General features: G+C 41.1%; 1 non-coding gene across 1 annotated transcript; it reads right to left on the bottom strand.

The window, feature by feature from the left end:
* Positions 1-6,178: 6,178 nt before the first annotated feature.
* Positions 6,179-6,285, bottom strand: LOC122070635. Its single transcript, XR_006137881.1, has one exon. It is a non-coding gene; the product is annotated as a small nucleolar RNA R71 (small nucleolar RNA).
* Positions 6,286-7,540: the final 1,255 nt, after the last annotated feature.

The raw sequence follows: 7,540 nt of genomic DNA, 5'->3' as shown, positions 1-7,540 counted from the left end.
TTGGAGGGTGAGGGATGCATGGCTGATGAGGTCATAGATTTCAACCAAGACTCCTTGAGGAAGATGACCCTAGACATGGATGAGGTATCACCTGCTGAGGAGGAGGATGAGCAGCCTCTGGAGGTAGAGGGTGGCGGTGCCAGTGATATTGGTGGCGGTGCTGGTGATGTTGATGGAGTTAATGGAGGCATTGGTAAAGGTGCTGGTGGTGTAGGGAGAGGAGTTGCTGAGGTTGGTGGTGTTCCACCACTTAACCCATAGGCTATGCGTTCCAAAGTAGCCTCCACTTCTCAGGGCACAAGGGATACGAGACCTTATTGTCTCAATGATGTTATGGCTTTCCTGGACACTACCACATCACTGTTGAGGAGCATGGATAGCCGCCTCAAGAGCATGGATAGGAACTATTATCTTTTGGAGTTTAGGGTGGCCTCCCTAGAGGCACAGAGGCAGACTATGGTATTTCATCTCGCCATACCGACGCCGCCCCCAAGAACACATGGTTAGAACCATGCTCAAGGCCAAGTCATGTTGCCACTGTAGTTTTAGGATTGCCCTTCAGTTTATGCTTTCTCTTGAGATTTCATGTTCTAGATTTTAGTTGAATTTTCTTTTCTGTTATTTGCTTCAGTTGTTTGAGTTTCCTAGACTTAGGCTAGTTAGGATTTCCAACATTTAGTATTTTATTTTTTATGAAAAGATGTAAGCTTATGTAATCAAATTCCTTATTTAATGAAATGGCTTTAACACCTATGCTTATCACCTAATTGTGCAATTCTATAAATTGTTGTCTTTGAGATTTTTATTTAAATCGTAATTTCCCCAAGTCATGGTTTGGTTGACATTGTGAGTTAAGGCAGAGCTTCACGCTCTGATATCAAGTTGTCACACCCCACTTCCAGTAGACCCAACTTACCATTAGGAATACCGGCGGTGTAAGTAAGACACGTGCCTATCTTACAAACCTACGAGGATCTTTGATAGTAGTACGTTAACATTTCACAATCTCACACAAACTAACTAATAGTAGCAAAATGAGTAATATAGCAAAATCATAAATAAGTGAGGAAATATCTAATGATAACATAATATCAGTAACCGAGTTATTCTATTTGTAAATCCTTCAAGACTTACACATATCAGATTTAAAAACATAGTATCCACAGACCTATAATTAAATAATCAAAAATAAGCTGAACACCTCATGCTGTCGCGTATGCACAAAAGTCACAAGCACAGTCCTACCCATGCTCCTCCGCTTCCGGCATCTACCAGTCACTCATTCCTTACTTGGGTCTAGAGGAAAGAGAATCACTAGCCATAGGCATGACCGTACCTTCATCATCATCTGAAAAATGTGTATACGTGGGGTGAGCTTTTCAACTCTCTCAGTGAGGGGTGGGGTTTAAGCACATCCAAGCAAAACAATCACAGTAATAATTTATGATGCATGATAATAGAAATTAAACACATAGTCCATGATGCTTGTGATGCAATTCATTTATTTTATTATCCACCTAATAATACAACTAAGTTTGGTAAATGCTACTATGGCACATTAGGTTGTATCCCTCATCTCGGAACCACCATCGACTACGCAGGGATACAAACCCTAGCCATGAATAGAAACCTGCTGGTCCCCATATGCGTCTATAGGTCACCCAACAAACCCCTGATAACCCCCTCCTAGCTGTCACGGCACTAGTACCAATCATCGGCCACGCCTGACAAGTTCCCACCTTCGGCAACAATCACATCATACCGTTGGTGTGGCATTCCAAAAGGCACATGAAACATACCACAATGGGTTATCCAACACCTGAACCCCTGTTGGTAGGGGTTCGTAGCATATGGAGTGATACCTAACGACATATATACTACATGCCTTCATAATGATACAGTTAGTATGAATTACATGATACCGATAACACATCGGCCACAAAAGTGTAATCTATCTCCAAATATAGCCTCAGGTACACGATACCGGTAACACATCGGCCACAAAGTATAACCCTAGCATGCATATAATAGTTGAGTATGGACTATGCAACACCGGTACCAATCGTAGGCCATGAAGCGTATCCATTTCCAAATGTAGTCCCAGAGCACACAATATCGGTAACACATCAGCAACAAAGTGTAATCTGCGACTATAACTAATTCTAATGCACATAATCAATGCATGAATGCAACATACATACGGAAATCATGGCACCGGTACCACCTTGGCCACGTCGTATTCCATCTTATACATATAATAAACACACGGTGATCACGGTACCGATACCACCTCGGCCACACCGGATCCCACCATACATATCCATAAACATCTCATATCATAATCGTAAAATGTAACATATGACATATCATCATCATAATTGAGCAGTTAAAATAGTCATGTACAATCTTACACATATATGCAGTTCTATAATAATAAAACTATCCCAAAAATAAAGCAACCATCCCTCACCTTGTTTATGCTTGTGTGTGTTAGGGTTTAAGTACGGCCACCAGTCAATCAACTCAATTCTGACTTCGGGGCTTGTGCACATCACTGTCATAGACACAGAGGTAACCATACATCAATACGTGTCAGAAACTCTGGGAGGGGCCCACATGAGCCTCCCCCAAAGGGTGCAGACAAGATCCATAAGTGACAGTAATGTCACCAAAAATACCCACTGGAAACAGGGACTTTTCCACCAGAAAAATCAGTCCTGTTTCCTGTGGTGGTGGTAGAGAGCTAAAAAGGCTTTGTGGTTCACCAAAAATAGCCCACTGAAGTAGGCCCAATGTTTCCGGTGGCTTGCTTTCAGTGGCAGTACAAAACTGTCCACACGAATTGGGACTTTTTGGCTCCGGCCCGTTCGCCGGGATTTGTTTCATGAAGCTTGTAGGGAATATTCCTAGCATCATTTTAAGCCAATATAATCTCGATTCCTCCAAGCCATTTGGGAGATACGTCGATCAAATGATCGAAACCCTAGATTGTCATTTGGTTATTCTTGTAATCGGAGCACACTGGCCTTGGTTGAGCTTGGCAATGGCACCGGGAAGGTAGAATACGCATTCTATGACCTCAAGGGGGTTTTTGCACTAAGATTACACCCACAAGTATCTTAACTTAAGTGAAAATGAAGAGTGAGGGTAGTAGGAGTGATTGCACTTACCTCCGACAGCGATTCCGGCAACTAGGCGGCAGCCGGCACTAAGGTAAGTCTCCTCCCTCTTCTTCCTCTTCTTCTTCTTCTTCTCCTTCTCCTCTTTCTTTTCTCTCCTATGTTTGAGAAAAGTGGAAATGAGGAAATTCCCACTTATAAGGCAAACAGGCCTTAGGGTCTGTTTGGTTGAACCTTACTCGGACCAATCGAGTTAGCACGACTTTCAGAGCACGAGAACCCGACTGCTTAGGTTTGAAAACTGGTCATGTCATGAGGAAAGTGTGAAGGATGATTTGGGATCATCCAAGACTATCTACGATGCGAGTGGCGGGACCCACAGGCATCGGAACCTTGACAGCAGCTTGTTTGGCTCATCGAAAACAACCCACCGGATCAGGGACAGTCCTTTCGATGGCTTGTTTAGGACAGCTTGCTGTCCACCAATTGGTCTTGTATACGTAGTTGCCCTCGGCCACGCTCATAGCCTTTCGGTACTTCGGTACGTGCTAGGATTTATGTGTGGGGAGTCGGGTCACTTACCGTCTGGGATCGAAAGGTACGAACCCCCTCAATTTAGATTGGCACACGATGCACGAACATTTGGGGTTATCTCTCCCCCTTCAGTAATAGGAAGCCATGAGCTAAAACTTGGTTGTACTTCTGATCTCTGGTTCGAGACCTTTCACAATAGTTCAAATTAGACCGGGTCAGGGCAGGGGTGTAACACCTTCTCTCACTACTTTCTTTCCTATTTTCTCTCTTCTCTCTCCTCCACCTCACAGATAATCCAAGAGGGGCTGACACTTGGGCGTTCTTCCCTTTTCTCCCCTATTTTCTCTCATTTTTCTCTTCTCTCCTCCCTTCACCCTATCACCCAAATCATTGGATTCTCTCCCCTGTCTCCATTCTCTCTTTTTTTTTCTCTTCTTTCCTATTTCCACCTCATCACACGATCCTAAAGGATCCCTTTGGACTGTCCTCTCCTCTCTCCTCTCCCCTACTTCCTATTTTATCATTACCTCCCCATTCCCTATATATGACAGTCGACCAAAGGGGGAGAGGGCACACTTCTTTTTTAGGGTTTTCTCTTTTTCTCTTCTTCTCCTTGTTTTCATTATGCTCTCTTTTTAGTTCTAGTTTTGGTTTTTTTTTTTTTATTTAAACACTTTTGTAATTTGGTTTCATTAAATTAATGCAGTCTTTTATGTTTAATTGTTTATGCAATTCAAGTTATTCAAAGGTGTAATAATTTTAATTTTTAGTTCTAGGCTTAGTTTTAGGTGACAAGAACAAGCTGTGGAGCATCTCTTTCAAGTTCAGTTTTTCTCTTATAGATTTGTTTTCTCCAGGCCTAGCAATTTCATATTTGTTTCATTCCAGATCTAGTTTTTAGGGCTGGTAGTATCTCAAATCTATCAAGATTTTAGTTCAAGGATTGAAGTTCAAGTTGGTAGGCTTCTTCATAAGCCTTCCCTCCCCCCTCTCATTCCCTCTTCTTGATACCCATTCATTCTTAATTTAGGATTTAAATTTCAGTTTTTACTTTGATGCTTTCCTTTTCTGCCAAGGTCCTTGGCTAGATGCATTGTTGGCATTTCCCCTCTCTAGCTATGGAGCCATCCTTTTATTGCCTTTACTTTCAGTCATTTACTTTGCCTCCCTTCCCCTGAAGCTAAGTTGAGCAGCCCATGTAAGAGTAGCTTGCCGGTCAAGTAGAGCAACCCTTGTAAGAGTAACTCCCTGGTTAAGTAGGGAAGTTCATATTATTTATGGTGCATCCCTCGGGCTAAGTAGAGAAACCTACTTGTGTACCTCTCTCTAGCTTTGTCCTCTTTATTTGCACTTTTCTTTACTTTTCAACACTTTTTATTTTAGTACTTTTACTTTCAGTTATTTTCTTTTTAATTGTGTGGTTTGAGTATTTAAATTTCCAGATGACGAATGGTTAGGGTTAGATGTGAATGGTTAGGTTGTTCAATTTTTATTGCAATTTCAATTCCAATTTCCCTATATGTGTTAGTTAGGACGATTTTAGATGCATTTGTGTTAAGACGGTAGTTAGAAGTAGATCACCATAATCAATCATTACACTTTTGCATTACTAAAAGAAGCTAAAAATAAAGTGGGTGCTCTCCTTGTGTTCGACCCATTAGCTACACTAATCCGTACGCTTGCGGTTACTTTTAAAATTCAAACAAGTTTTTGGCACCATTGTCGGGGAGACAGTTCCCTGTTATTTTTCGCTTTCTTTTGCTAAATCAGAGTGCTTTGTTTTCTTTTTCTTTCATCATTTATTGAATTCCTGAGAAGAATAACTGGAATAATAGTTGTATCGATAGAGGTCGCCAAGTCTCACAATATGATAATGACAGGTTCCGCTTTGTAGCAGTACCTTAGGAATTGAGAAACCTCGGAACCCTATCGATAAGCTCCCAAAAAGCAAAAAAAATTAAAAGAATAAAAAAATCAACAAAAAAATTTTTCCCATTCTTTTTTGCTTGTCTTATTCTAGTTATGGGTAGTTTTATGTTGCATGAGTGCTAGGTGGGTACGTAATACTGAGAATAGTTTAGAAAGAAGAGATCCAACAAGTAGTGACTCTATACCTATACTCTCATTAATACCTTTTAATATGGGAGACCAACAACAACCCTCCACCTAAGTCTCTGAAAGATAGGTTCTACTCTACTAGAGCAGCCCAACCTTCTTGCATAGTTTTACCACAAGCCCAGGGCAATAATTTTGAGCTCAAATCTCAGTACATCACTATGTTGCCCCACTTCCATAGGCTGACCTCTGAGGATGCATGCCTATTTCTAAGGGAACTTGAAGAAGTATGTGTTCTAATTAAGATCCAACAACTTTCTAATGATGCTGTTAAGCTTAAGTTCATCACTTTTGCATTAAAGGACCAAGCTAAGAAGTGGTTGTGTGGGTTATCCACAAATTCCATAACTACATGGGAACACTTCACAATTGTCTTCCTCAAAATTTTTTTTCCAACTTCCAAGACCAATAAGCTTAGAAGAGATATCCTTCAGTTTAGGCAAAGGCCTAGTGATCCCTTTTCTAAACTTATGGAGAGATTCAAGGATCTACTCCAAGAATGCCCTCACCATGACCTAGACTTATGGCATTTACGTCAAATAATTTATAATGGTATTGATTACCTAACTAAACAAATGATAGAGTCTATGTGCTCTAGGGGATTCACATCCTTTACATATAAAGGTAAGGTATGAGAATTCTTACTTGACTTAGCTAACAAAACCCGTGAGTGGGAATCAACCCAAGAAAGTGAAGGAACCATAGGAGGGAAGGATATTTTGTAGATGGGTTAGTAGCCAAGGAAGCCCACTTGGATAGCCTAATCAAAAGGATTAAGGCTATTGTTCCTAGAGAGCCATCTTTAATCAATATGGTTAAGATGTGTGCTTGGTGCCAGTCCCCTAGACATGTTATAGAAAAATGCCCCAACACCTTTGGGGGCACTTCCAATGATAGTGTTTATGCCTTATATCAAAATAATCCATATAGTAACACTTACAATCCAGGATGGAGAAATCACCCAAATATTTCCTAGAACCAGTGCAACCAAGCAGGGCCTTCCAATTTCCATAATCAAGATCAACCTGGACCCCGAAGGCCTCCCTTTGCATAATAGCCTTTTACCCCAAATACTTTTCCTAGGCCAAATGTAGGACCTCAGGCTAGTTTCCCTATGCCCCCTCTCTTATCATCTTATCAACAACCCCCTGGGTTTACCAACATTGGAGAGGTAAGTAGATTGAGTGACTTGGAAAAGAATATGGCCCTCCTCATAACAAGCCATCAAAATCTTATAAGAGAACTCACCCAAGTTGTCTCAATTTAACGTGAGAGGGAGAAAGGAACATTGCCTAGTCAACCAGAGCCTAACCCTAGGCATCAACCTATTAGTTCACAAGCACCAACTAATGCATCACTGAATGAAGTACAAGGTTAGACCCAATAAGAGCCCTCCAACCAATGTCATGTTGTTTACGCCCTTAGGAGTGGTAGAGAGTACCACCAGAGTATTCCTATATCTTCCCTGTCCATTACTCCTGTTAACTCTCTTTCTGTTGAGGACACAAATGTGCCTCTTGTTCTAGGTTTGTCTGATGAACCTAAGGCAACTAAAGATGAATTAGTTGAGGAAACCAAATACGATTCTTCTAAAAAAGAGAAAAACCGTAATAGTCCTTATGTTCCCCTCTTCCCCTTTCCTAATCGCTTGGTAAGCAAAAAGAAAGCTGCTTCCATAGATAAGATTTTAGAAGTCTTAAAAAATGTAGAAGTGAACATCCCTATTTTGGATGCCATATCCCAGATCCCTACCTATGCAAAGGTCCTGAAAG

Source organism: Macadamia integrifolia, unplaced genomic scaffold (assembly GCF_013358625.1).
Source record: "Macadamia integrifolia cultivar HAES 741 unplaced genomic scaffold, SCU_Mint_v3 scaffold957, whole genome shotgun sequence".
NCBI classification, from domain to species: Eukaryota; Viridiplantae; Streptophyta; class Magnoliopsida; order Proteales; family Proteaceae; genus Macadamia; species Macadamia integrifolia.
This window is presented reverse-complemented; position numbering and strand designations above follow the sequence as displayed.